General features: G+C 45.5%; 2 long non-coding RNA genes across 2 annotated transcripts; one reads left to right on the top strand and one right to left on the bottom strand.

The window, feature by feature from the left end:
- The first annotated feature begins 6,413 nt into the window (after nucleotides 1-6,413).
- LOC144104163 (uncharacterized) lies at nucleotides 6,414-9,426 on the top strand. The gene is made up of 3 exons (XR_013308445.1): nucleotides 6,414-7,413; nucleotides 7,601-7,665; nucleotides 7,796-9,426. It is a non-coding gene; the product is annotated as an uncharacterized LOC144104163 (long non-coding RNA).
- A 2,435-nt stretch (nucleotides 9,427-11,861) lies between these two features.
- On the bottom strand, nucleotides 11,862-12,503 carry LOC144105491 (uncharacterized). Its single transcript, XR_013308808.1, has 3 exons — nucleotides 12,453-12,503; nucleotides 12,212-12,391; nucleotides 11,862-12,047 (listed from the first exon to the last, which is right to left on the bottom strand). It is a non-coding gene; the product is annotated as an uncharacterized LOC144105491 (long non-coding RNA).
- Between the last annotated feature and the right edge of the window lie 1,426 nt (nucleotides 12,504-13,929).

Below are 13,929 nucleotides of genomic sequence, written 5' to 3'. Positions count from 1 at the left end.
TCAAGTGCCTCTCTCTGCGGCCCAATTATTGCTGTCCTGCCAACCTGTGCATATAAGCTGCGGTGAGGTTTCGCAGCTACACAATGTTTCGGGAATTTGCTGCGTCGGCTTTTACATCATCTCGCGAAAATCAGCATCTTCTGCATTGATGGAGTAACAGACTGGCGCTCGCGCAGACTAGAGGTCTCTTTCACGCGTTTGAGTTGCCGGGTTCCTCTTCAGAATCTCTACCTTCGCAGATCTGGCCTGGCGGTGTCCCCATTGTGCCCATTTTGTGCCGAACCTGAGACAATAGATCACTTCCTGCTGTTCTGCAGCCGCTTCTCTAGTTTGAGGAAGCGTCTTTTGCAAATTCAGTTTCACCGGCTTGGTTTGCCTGTGTCCCTTGTGATTGTTCTTTTCCATTTCCGCTTCTTTGCTTGGACGAAGCGACAGGAGTGCGCGCTCTGCTGTGCTAAATTTCCTTTTACAACACAGCGACTCCCATTCTGATTTTTTTTTCTCGCTCTCAGTTTGTATGAAACTGAAACATTACAGGCATTGTATACTATTATGCATCCTGGCTTCGATCTCCAAGTTAACAGGACCCCTGTCATTGCGTCTTCCAATCTGCCAGCCTATATACTATATCTACTCCTATTCCCGTCAAAACATTTCTGCTTCCAGCAATTAACCGCTAGTTCCTTGTCCACTCGCTCTTAGTGGGTATATAGTCCAGCATTATTTGAGGCCAACCAACCGACCAATCCACGAGTGAAGAGTGCTACTGCGAAGAAACAGCAGAAAGTACTTCTGGCGGTACGTCTGACCATCTGCGCAGAGTCGGAGGTTTCTTTTACTTCGACAATGGAGCTGGCAATTGGTGTGAGTCCTTACAAGAAAGACCCAAAAAGAGACCGAACGTTTCTACCGGCTGTAGAGGAACAGTTTGAACTCGAGTTAACCATCTTCAACCAAAGACGACTACACAATGGGTAGCCAACTTGGATCTGATTCTTCAGCGAAACCAGAATACATCAGACCATATAATTAACCAAGTAAGTACCAAGTCTCACTACATCACTGATCACCGCAGAGTCTTCATTGGAATCAACAAAGTTGGAACGTCAGAGCTAAACCGTGTCTAACAATTTCTTTAGTCCGAAAGCTTGAACGCAAGCATAGCCATGCAAGGGAACCTTTCGCTGCTCGCCAGGTTTAAGCAAAGCTAAACCATAGCTAATTTGTTTCTTATCGTTCTTCAGTCTTGTCCACGTGTCATTTATCCGTTGTTATTCAAACCCAAAAGTTCGATGTGAGTGAGTTTAGCATTATCATTAACACTGCTGTGTTCTGGGAGCTAGCAGTCCGATTACAGATCGCTTACAAGCCTTGGCAGCTAGACGCAGGGCGTCTAGCTGCCAAGGGTGGGGATTGATATGGCGTTGCTTTAGATATCCGTGCGAGGTTAGCGGGGGTATGAAAAATTGAGAGACGGTTTGACTCCGCCAAAAACGAAATATTGAGCAAACGATTCGAAATCTTCGCTGTCCACCGACATTTAAGTACCTTCCGACTTTATTTTAGAGAGCCCGAACTTTGACGACTCACTTCAACTAACTGTTTGGAGTCTTTTAATTATGCAGTGATCCATGTTACTAAATTGTAAGGAATGCCAATTTCTTTCATTTTAAAAATTAGTTTATCATTACGAGCTTTGTCAAATGCCTTCCTAAAGTCCAAAATATAGCATTAAATTGGCATTTATTACGTGTACAGGATGCAAGTGCATTTATTACTGTCATTAGCTGTGTTACCATCCAGAATCCTATGAAAATAAGGATCTCAAAAAGTAGTTTCCACGCACCGTTTCTGTTTGAAGAGAGCCGCACAAGAGTATCAATTATTAGGATTGGCGCCAGCAGGTCCCGAGAATTGCCACCAAGACAGAATCTCTCACCACGTGTCGGCGGGGTGCATTTACCGCGCTCGCCCGGTCGTTGTGTGGGAGAAGTGGGGAGCAGGGTTCTGCGAAAATCCCTTGAAGGAGTCGCCGCCGCAGCCAGCGAAGTGGTTCCGGCTGTGTTAGATCTTTCCCGTCATCTCATCGACCCGACTACTCTTTGTTTTCCGGGAACCGCACCGGCGTGGGAACGGATCGCCACAGCGGCTCGTCCACAGGCTTCGCCGGCCATTGCTAATGGCAGAACCACTGGGGATTATCTTACGACGGGTCGCTCTGGCTTCGCGCCTCGGCTTCTTCGAAGTTCGCCGGCCGGCGGAGAGCGGGCCGACTACCTGACGTCTCCTGCCCGCCGGGGCCCTGGCAGCATACCCCTTTCCCTCGGGCTCTACTTATGCCAGGGGCGTGTCCATGTGTTCGAGGTGTCTGTGTGTGATAGTGAAAGTTTTGTCCACACCCACCACTGCGAGGGCGTCCCCTACCTGGGGAATTAAGGGAAGACGCAGTGTATAAAACTGGACTGCAGATGCAGTTGAAGCAGCTGACTTCTGAACTCAAAAGCTTGTAAATATGTAAAATAAACCAAGTCTTCTTTCTCCACTAACCAACCCTTCAATCAGCGGCACTCCTGTCTTGGCCGGAGCGGGCGTCATCTTGACCGAGGTTGTGTCGAGAAGCGACCCCAATCCCCGCCTTCAACACAATACAAATCCTATACCAAGATATGTATGGAGGCCTGCCGCGCCATCGTCGCATAGACGGTGTGCTTTAGATGCAGTAAACGTCGTAAAAGAAAGAAAACATCTCCCAGCCTCTCAAACGAGCGGCGATTCATGCCTTCTGAACGTTGGCGTTGTTAGTAGGCAACATTTATATGAGTCGTCACTTTCCGCGGAGCCATCGAAAAATTTTGCGAGTTTGGTTCACGGAAATACCGTATATATTTTAGATCCACATAGTACTGCAGGCTGCTATAAGAGGCCCGGGCACCTCCAGCGCAAATAAACTCAAAACGGTCCGAGAATACTGAATGACCGCTTGGGACCTACTGTTCTAGCCTCAATAAAAGCCAGTTCCGTGGTTGACCTGCTGCACATAGCATTGTAGTGCGTTGAAGCACAAACAACAATCTCAAACAATGGACTTTTTTCATGTTTAAAATCAAAAGTAACTTGAAAACTTCGCTGTTACGGAATGTAGCAGACGATTTCTTCCATGATTCTTGTGAAACAGCATACGAAAAACGGCGCAGAGACTAGTAAAGGCCGACAAAAGAACTGTATGTGTTTTCTAGTCTGCGTCTTTTTTTTTGGGCGCTGTTTCGATAGAATAGGTTCCTTGATGCGAAGGTGACCCCTCCCATTGTTTTAGAGGCACCACACACCTTTTTTGGCATGTTATAGCACCATGCTCAGCTTAAATGTGAACGCGAAATACCGTGCAGGAAAATAGCAGCAATAAAAATCTTCAAGCGTGTCGCGTAGATTAACCCTACCTGTTTTTGCCCCTTTGGCGATAGCTAGCGCTGCCTCTGACACCGCAGCTGGAAAATGACGTTGTTTGCTTGTTACCAACCCAGGCCCCACTGGCGGCATATATGCTTCATGGAGGCAAAAGTACAGAATTACGGAAAGAATAATTGCAAATTTGCACCATGAGGCGAGTTACAGTATAATAGATAGCCTGTCATATGTAGCAAGGGATTTGCGGCTTTTCAGAACAGCCTTGTAGGTGGCTAAAATTTCAACAGATATATTTAGTAAGTGCTTTGGCACGAGGCGTTTTGTGGAACTTTTTTTTCGTTGAAATCCCACGATCAACTTCTCGCCTTGTCAGAACAAAGGCTGCCTTCCGCTAGCGTTTTGTTGACTGCAATAGAAAACAGAGGTCTTCGCTTGGCACTGGGTTTTTAACCTTTTCTCTTTAAGGTTGCTAGAACACGATTGTTCTGGTGATTTAGCAAACTTTTTATACATTGGAAGGATGACCGTACAGAGACCGCACGGAGAAGCAGTGTTCGGATGACATCTGCTGTTCAAGCATGAGATAGTTTCTCAGAAAAAGGGAGACAGACATTCTTCGGTCATACACATTTGCTTTCACTGTGTTGTTTCGAAGGGAAGGAAATGCACAAATACACTATGCTTGATGGTCGCAAGCTTTGTGGGAGTGGTGGAGGCTGCTCCTGAACAGGAGCTCATTACCGAGTGTTTTATTAGTTCGATTTTTACTTGTTTTATTCGATACTGCCAGCTACCTTTTGGTTGACAAGGCAGATGTGTCTGAAGACACATCGTTGTACATAGTGATGTAAAAAAGCTGAGAGAAACAGGCGAGCAAAATTAAACAAAATAATTTACCCAGTGTGGTGAATTATTTTGCAAAAATAAAATGTAGGCCCGAAATGAGAATTAGCACACACACTAAGCGTGTAAAAAATAGACGACAGCAAATAAGAAACACTCCTGATTTGTCAAGCAGAGCACGTCACGCTGAATCCCATGCATTCTGATATTGCTTATGGGAAAAAAGAACAGTGATAAGGATTCGTTCGACCATGAGCCACCATGATTGTTGCGCTATGTTGGTTGCGTGTTGGAGGTCGTGTGTTAAATTGCATGTAGGACTAAAATTCGTGTGTATTGATTATTAATAGCACTATAGAATAGTTTAAACGATGCAACTTGCAACGTGATTCAAGTGAGGCTGATATCGCCTCAGTAGATTACTGATAGAAGCGTGTGTTTGATATGCGTTGTGTATAAATGGAAGTGGTTTCTTTTGTACGTCTAGAACTGCGGAGTGCATACGTAACTGTGGCTTCGTAAGCTTACGGCTTTTTTGTCAAGTGGTTAGATTGTTACCACAATGCATTTTCAGCGCGGCGGGAAACGACCTGTTCAGGAAGGCTTAAAAAAAACATCCGTCGGGTAAGCTTGAGAGGCGTTCATGGTACTGTTTTGAAGAGAAATAACTAAATGCATGAAGCCTGCCGCTAGAAATCTTGGAAGTGTATTTTCCATTGATATTACCAAAAAGGCTAAAATCTTCTTTTCTCAAGAACGCAACGTGAGAAATGTAACATCACGGTCATTGTTACGGATGTGGAATGCGCTTTTTATCTTTAATTGAGCGTATTAGTGCGGTAGCATTGAGATGGCTAAGGCTTGACAAAGGCTCGGCTGGTCTTTCGGCGTTGAAAACGGCACACGAGATGACTGCGCCATTTCATCAGAGAACAAAACAGCAGACTGTACCTTGGCTTGTGTTGACTTCAATAAGCTGACGTATTGGTAGGCGCCTCAAGAGATCCGTCTGACGCTCGCAGTACACAATGGCAGTTCCCTTATGCTCTGTACACCTCACTGTGTTGAATGGGAGTGTAGTTCAAGGGGCTTATATTACGGGGCTGTGAGAACACAGCGTCACGCGACACAGATCAACAATCTATTTTATGCGTATACTAAGCTGAGCCGACGCTTCTTCCACCCCCAGTTGGTGGCGTGGACCCAATTCTTGTGGAAAGCAAAAATAAGTACATATTTCGATTCGTTTGGTGGTTTCCGAGACTCCTCTTAATCGTACAGTCAAATTACAGACTATTGGGTGAAAGCGGCAGCCGTACCATCTATGCACATCTTAATTTGCATTGTATACAACCCAAATGCTTGCTACACCAATCAGTTGGTGACATCGAAAATCCCAGATTACACGAGTGACCAATAACAGATGACAGATTTACCCTGAAAGTGAGCTGACACACATGTCTGGAAAAAATTTACAATTACGGTGCTTAGAAGTACACTATTCTAATCATTCAACCGATATGAACGCATGTTGACTCCGCGGGTCATTACTTTAGTCTCTTCATGTCCCAGAATTCCATTCACACCTATGGTTTTGATTCAGCATAGAGTGAGCAGAACTTCCTCTTTGCGCTTTAGAGAGACGCTAAAGACAATTCCACGCATTTATTTTTTTCAGCAAGAATTGAGTAGCTGGCTCTTCCTTTCTATGTTAAGTAATAAAGTGGTAAGTTTTCAGTGAATCATTTTCTTTTGCCTTCACTGTATGGCCGCGCAAAGACACTCCCCCTTAGCGCTGCATGTGCAAAAGAAGCGAGTCAGGGACCACCAAAAAATTCGTATCGTTTTTTCACACTCTGCCGCCAAGTTTCGTCGCTCCTTGTGGGTATAGGCCTCTTGCGCTGGTATGGTGGCGCCACTGCTCCGGTACAATGAGCGCCACCGACGGGCGGATCAGGCGTTACTTGTAAGTCCAGCTCTCCGAGCCAGATACGCGATGGCTGCGAAAGGCGAGGCGCGAGTTTTATACTGCGGGTTTAAAAAAATTGAAAACGTAGACGCATACTTTAAAACAAGCAGTTTGGTGCGTGGTCGCCACCTTTATGACAGCAATCACGTATATGCCGTGAGGGAGGAGATCGTGGCATCAGCGGCGCAATCCGAGGTAATCGGGAAATGCGCGGCGCAAATGAAGACTGCGGAGTACGAAGTCCGGCTGCAGGTAAATTTAATTTTTGTGTACAGCTGTTATTTTTATTAATATGCAAGTTTGTTCTTCAGTTGTCCGCAAACCCCAGATGTATAGTGGATGCCAGCTGCAGTTGCAAGGCTGGTTGCCGGGGCTGGTGTAAGCACGGAGCCGCGTTAGCTGTGTTCGTCAACAACTACAAGCACGTGTCGTGCACAGACCTGCCTTGTACTTGGCGGAAGCCTACCGCTCGCCCTACGCTAGACACAAAAAAATCTGTGCGGGAGCTATTCACAAGTAAGATTACTTTCAGGCACGACTGCTTGCTTTCGTGAGGCGGTATGTTTTTATTTTCATTATTCCTGTAGGTCGTCTCCTGCCGGTTCCAGTTCTTGGGGCTTTGTGCCCAAATACCACACTCGGGAAATTTCCCCAAGTGAACTGTACTCTTGTACCTGCCCTGGAGGAAAGAGTGGCGCGCTCAGAGGAAGAGAAGTGTGCTGTTGCGCTCCCTTCTGAGCGTACAGCTTTTGAAGCTGAGCTCATCAGAGAATGTTTGGGCAGTGGCTTGGCCCGTAAAAGGAAGCTTTTTACTGCTATGGAAGTCGTTGCTGTGTGGCCGCTGAGGCTGAAAAGATGCGAGATGCACCTTTCCGAAAAGGATAAAGCCTTTTTTGATAAGGCAGTCAGGAAAAATGCTGACGAGATCACCGAAATCGCTCTAATGACGAGAGGTCAGGCAGCATCGGCAAGGTTTGCGAGCGGAAGTTTTCCCACTTTTTTCCCGGCCAGTTTTACCCTTTTTTTTGTTTTTGTCAATGATCGATTCACATTTCGCCACAGGTGGCATCAAGAACGACGCGTTCGGGTGACAAGTACTAGCGCGCACAGAATTAAAACCCGCACATCGAACTTTGAACGCCTGGCGAAATCTCTGGCAAGACCAAGGTTCTTCTCAACTGCGGCCACCTCATACGGTAGAATGCTTTGCACTGGGTGCTAACCAGCATGAGCTGCATACAAGAAAATTGTGCATGCATGATGTCCTCTCCCAGTTTGTGTTAAACTATATTTTGTGCTGTTTAAATTGTAATGCTGGAATGATTTCATAAAGCAAATCGTTAGTTTTATTCTAATATATTGCATGGTTTTGTTGTATTCAAGGCAAAATGACAGAAGCTGAAGCCAGAAGAGAATTGTCAATGGCTCTTGGAAGTCCAATCTATGAGGTAATGTATAGGTGTTTTTCATGTAACATTTTTTAGGCAATATATATATATATATATATATATATATATATATATATATATATATATATATATATATATATATATATATATATATATATATCTTTTACAGGTTGGGCTTATAATACATCCGGAGCAACCATGGCTATGTTGCAGCCCTGATGGAATCCACGTAGCCAATGGAAACAAATGCCTTGTTGAAATCAAGTGCCCTTTCTCGCTGAAAGAAAACCACCGTTTGATTGACTATGAGCATGAGCTCAGCTTTGTCCCATATATTGAGTACAGCAATGGGCATTTGATGCTTAAGAAAGGACATGCCTACTACACGCAAGTGATGGTGATGCTGTAAATTTTGAATCTAGATCATGCCCTTTTTTTTGTTTACTCACCACAGCACAGCATAACAGTCACTGTGAAGAGAGATGATGGCTTCCTAGCCGAGTACATACCGAAGCTGGAAGGCTTTTATTTCAAGCACCTTTTGAGGTTTCTCACGCATTGATTGAAAGACCTTCTGACACTGACAAATAACTGAGTCATTTTACAGCCTCATATTGTTGGCTATGGATTATTGAAATAAATGGCTGCAAGTGGAATGAGTGATGTGTAACATTTAGTCTCCCCATGCACAACTACAAAACACAATGATAGTATGCTTTGCAATATGTCTTCACTAAGACCCACAGTGCAGTCTCATAGTGTGGCTGCAGTTTCTGTCGGGGGGAAAAACCCCAGGTGGAGTCAAGCTTGCAGCCTTCACTCAAGGTGTTATTCCCTTTTGCATGTTTACAGGTGCAGCTTACTAGTAGCTGAGGTGCAACCTCCATATTTCAGTAAAACGTGATCAAGAACCCTGGCACACTGCACACTCATCATTTGAACGCAGAAGCATGCTCGAGTCATTTTTCTTAAAATGCTCCATATTTTTATACATGTCTCTTGTAAAAAAAAGCATTTCATAAACATCATGCAATTATGTTCCAACTCTTCTGGCAGCACTAACAGCAGGCATCCCTTGTATTTGCAGGAATAAAAAGTGAACACAAGATGGAGTGGTTATTGATGGTGGCAGATTCATCACTTGAACATATGACTGAAGTTTACTTTAAAAAAGAAATCGGTAAAGTTTCAATATTGCTTTTTTGGTTCTGCTTGTGACCTTCCTAAACAGCCACGAACTCCCTGAATTTTAAGCCACCTGAAATACCACTATAAGATGATGTGTGCATCAATTTGTTTCAATGTAAGCTAAACATATTCAAGCATACAAGTTTGATTTGCAAGTATGTATTTCATTGGAATAAACTTATGTTTGTGCCAGTGAAATGGAGTGGCTTTGACATATTTTGGTCAAAGATTACAAAACATGAAAGGAGAGGTTGGTGCTTAAAGGTGGCTACAGCTACTGCTTTCCACTTTAGAGAGATAACTACTATAACTGGCAGCACAACAAAACTGAAGTGCCCACACGCAGCAAAAACACGATGGCAGCAGAAAATTAACCTTAACAACAAATGCATTATAGATATTAAGAGAACCTGAGCAATCAATGAGCACAATTCAACAATTCAGTCGGCAGAGACATAAGAACTTGAGAATTAGCAAAAACATAAGAAGGGAACATATGAACACAAGGTTGCAGGCACAGACACATGAAAGCATTACTCAAACTGTCACGAAGACAACAAGCAAAGACTGTCAGATTTTGAATAGACACAGAAAGGTGCAAGCCAAAACTGTAACAAGGGCAAAAATGAATGTCGGAAATAACTCGGATGTGCAAGACAGGAGCCCATTCTCGACCTATCGTTGCAGACAAGTACCGCACTGGTCATGCTAGGTCAGCAAAGCCTCTCCAACAAACCCGCTCCTGTGTGGTTTTGCATCAATATAGCTCAAAATTAGCCTACAGCCCTCTTATACCTGTGTCTCTCAATACATATGCACACATCTGCAGCACAACACTCCGTATACCATACGATACTGGTCTTTCACACTGTACTCGAGAGCACCTGCAAAAGAAATAAGTGTATGCTAAAGAACCACTGCGGCATCCCTCATAGCTCGAGGCCGCGTTGGCGCTCCGTGTTGGGAAATTTTGGAAAGGTCTAATCCTTCCAACATCCAGATCTTCTGGACGCCAGGGCACCTCTCAACGACGGGCAATGAGGCGGCCAACACAGCTGCTCGAGCTCTCCTCCTCCGAGCATCTGGCACGCAGCCTCTCTCTGACATAGTTGACAACCCCTGACCCTTACTAAGCTACGCAGAAATTACGGAGTACTATAAGATCACAAGAAGGGAATATCCTCTTCCTCACAAAACCCTAAGTAAATATGAAGAACACATAATCAGGCGACTACAAACTAATACTCTGCCCAATCCTTACCTAATGAGTAAATGGTACCCAGAAACCTACAATTCGTCCTGCCCCTTCTGTGGAGCAGTTGGCACACTCTTTCACGCGGTTTGGGAATGTCAAGAAAACCCAGACTTGGACAGAAATCCCGATCCGACTCATGAGCGCTGGGAGGCAACCCTTCATAGCCACAGCCCACTCGACCAGAAATTGCTGGTTGAGAGGGGCCGGATTATGATGGCGACCAATGGGTTCTCGTACTGAACCCACCCAGTTTTTGTGCTCTGAATAAATGTTTTTCCTCCTCCTCCTCCTCTGTGGGATGTAAACACAGTAAAACCAAACCAGCAAAAGAAATGTGATGCAGTCAGGCTTTCAGTCCCCATTTTTGTTAACCTGAGGCCATTTCGTGTTGATAACTGGGTTTTGAAGATTAACCAGAATGCAGCACATGCGCATTATTGAACTCATATGAGGAATCATGTCCACGGCGACTCTTGTGTTCAAGACATTAAACAGCTTCAAACGCTGGATCACCCTTTCAACGTGTATCCGTACCTGCGCAACATTGTAGGTTTCCTGCAGTTCCTCACAGGTGAACTGGACATTCCCTTTCGAAAATGGGGGTAGAACAACAATTCCTTCTTTCCCTTCAGCTGGTGCCTTAATTCCGGGAAATCCCTTATCAGCAAGTACTACATCCCCTGGCTCTATTCGGTCCAGAAATCCTGACTCCAGCGTGATGTGGGTGTCCGACGTTCGACCCCCATAGGCATCCGAGACAAATGTAATGCAACCATTTGGCAAAATTCCCACCAGGAACTTTAAGGTGTAGCCACCCTTGTAGTGGGAAAATAGAGCACGTCTCTGTTCTAGTGTTGGTGGTTCTTCTGTTCTAACCTCAGTGCAGTCTATAATAAAACGGCAACGTGGGTAGTGGCGCATGAAGCAAGCAGGCATTAATGCATCAACAGTCGCACGTGAAGGGTTTGGAATGAAATTCTGCAGTGCAGCCAACATATTGCTCAGAACAAAGTAGAATATTCTGCTTACAGCTCTACGGTGGAGGCCAAAAAGAACGGCAATCCTGGAAAATGAAGTTCCCAGTTCCAACCTCATCAAAAAAATTGCCAGCTTTTGAGCTACGGGCACATCGATTTGCCGGACAGGTATAGGAGAAATGACAGATAAAAAGAGCGCAAATACATTTGCACTGACGCCACAGAGTTCCCGGAATGCTTCCTCTTTGTGACACATGGACTCATACCCCAAGAAAACACAGCTGCGCTCTTCTGGACCAGCGAGCGTTGACTCTGTAGCCACCTGGGCGTGAACACTGGTGTCTACAGTGTCATTGTGGCAGACTTGAGTCGAAGCGCAGCCTTGAGAGGCCACAGACAAAAAGAGGGTACATTGTCCTTGATGTAGACTCCCTTCAGTCTGCGTAGCCTGGAAAATGGTAAAAGTTTCCATTAGTTTTTGTCATCTGTATTTTGAATAGAGAGTGCAAGCGGCCCTCTTTTTAGCTTTCTTTGGTTGCAAAAACTTTGTGTTCGTGGTTAATTCATCTGTAGATTAGAGAACTCAACAAATTTGTCTTTTAAGCACTGGTAAAGTAATTAAATAGTACAAAGTATAATTCTCAGAGGAACACTTCAATTATTAACATGTGCTTTATAACTAGCAGCATCAATTGCAAGCAGAGCATGGAACAATGAACGCGGAGTGAAAAAAGTTTTATCAGTAAAGACGATGAAGAAAACAACATACCACAGATAACATGGTAGCGACGCTGTCGGACGGACTTCGTGCACCGCCCGCACCAGAAGCTGCAGCCTTGGGGCTTGAAGCGTCTGCCGTGGTCTCTGGCTCGTCGGGTGCCGTCGCTTCAGCGGACAAGCCGTCCGCACCAGAAACTGCAGACTGGGAGCCCACAGCCTCGGCTGCAGTTCGTAGCTTTCCGGAAGTAGACGCTTCGGTAGTCAAGCCTCTGCGCTGAGCTCTTGAAAAGATATGCCAAAGGTTAAATTCTGATGTATAGCTCTACACTGGACTTCAATATCAGAAATATTACTAACATCGGAATATCTGCTCCGGACCACATATGAGCCGCGCCGACAGTATTTGCAAACCAGCAAAATCTTTCCCGTGAACAGCGCTGCTTACCGCTCGTATCTCCCAATCTTCGTCTCGCTGCAGACGCCGTCGCATCTCCCATAGCTCGCCGGAAACAGCGTAGGAATGTATGCAGGGTGTCCGGCAATCGTGCTTTTCTCGTTCCCCACAAAATGTGCACTGCAGATGCGGGTCGAGCAGCGGTTCGGTTGCCATGGGCTTCCGTCCGGGCTAATGCAAACAATTAAATACAATAAGCCGTTGACAACGCTGACGAGGCGTGTATGCTTACCTTGCACGGCGTACCGCTCTAACCCAGCGCTGCCTTCTTTCGTCTTCATACGGCCTTCAGGGAAAGCTGTAAAATTTAATCTTCGGCAACTTTCCGGCGGTGTTCTTATAACTGTTGTGGCAGCCGTACACACAACAGTAAATAGAACTCCTGCTTTTAGATCGCGTACACTCTGCGCTGCCGCCTGCCGCCATGGTATCAACTGCGGCGACTGCGGCGGCTGCACGTTTGACTTACACATAACGCACGTCGCGAACGGGAGGTGGCGCCACATGTACGGTCAAAGCTGCAGCGCACCAGGCCTATAGCGGCAGCAGCGTCGCGAAGAACCGCCTCGCGCCGTTACCGCTAAACTATCTTAACTATTCTTGCTACTATTCGCGTCGCGTTGAGAACCAACGTCAGCGCCATATATTCCTTCGCTGGCCAACGCATATGTGCTGACTGATGCGGCGAGACCGCAACGCATTTCACTGTTTCGCTCAGCGGCTGTACTGCACGACAAGTACGCGCCGCAGATGCTCGGCTTCAGGCACGCTTTATGGCATCGGTGTTTTTTGAACTTGGCGCCAAGTAGCAGACGGCAGTATCTATTTTTTTAATATTTTTTTTTCCTTTATTTTCAAATTTCGTCATCCCATTCTGCGTTGACGTACCTTGGCACCGCCCCGATGTGCGCGTCATGGGTACGCCGCGCTATGGGCGGATCGGCGAACATCGAGAGGAGGGCCCCCGGTGTGCTGCCGCTTGAAAGGTGACAGGGCAGCGACGCAGCTGCTGGCTGTGCGATATAGGCAGTCGGTATGCTCCACTTGTGGCGTTTCATGACAGCAACAAGCAGACGCAGTCCTTATCGCTTTTGCTCGCATCGCGTACATCGCACAGTCAGCGCTTGCGTCGCAGCCCTGTCACCTGCTTAAGCAGCAGTACACCGGGCTTAAAGTTATGGTCGTTCCTACCCGGAACGTATGAGAGCACTGCAATCGCAGCGCGTAAGTAGACACGTCCAGTGGTATTTTATGTATTTCGCGGACATATGCAGACAGCGAAAAAAAGCTGATGCGTAATAGATGGACAGTAATAAATTGTTCATTTGGACGTTTTGCCGACCGTCTACAGTTCTCTCATTTGACTTCTTCGCCTATTTCATTGCCAGCACATTTAGTTGATTAATCTCGACTAACTATGCAATTAAGCACAATACAAAAATAAGTGTCAGTTGCTCCATATAACAGCCAGCAGCATGCATTTGGTCGCGTCGACTTATAGTTCCGCGGAATATATTTACAACTTGGCTAAAATTATCTGGAACAACCTGTATATGTTATATATGTCATGTATATATTTTATATATGTAATGTTCACAAACTGTAGGTTTATATGCATATGCCGTAATGAATCGCTTAGTTGTCTATCCTTGTCTGATGAATCACTTGTAGTGTTATGGAACATTAAAACAATAAACGAGGGAATTACT

Source organism: Amblyomma americanum, chromosome 9, assembly GCF_052857255.1.
Source record: "Amblyomma americanum isolate KBUSLIRL-KWMA chromosome 9, ASM5285725v1, whole genome shotgun sequence".
NCBI lineage: Eukaryota > Metazoa > Arthropoda > Arachnida > Ixodida > Ixodidae > Amblyomma > Amblyomma americanum.
The sequence above is the reverse complement of the archived record's forward strand: the minus strand, read 5'-3'. Positions and strand labels throughout refer to the sequence as shown.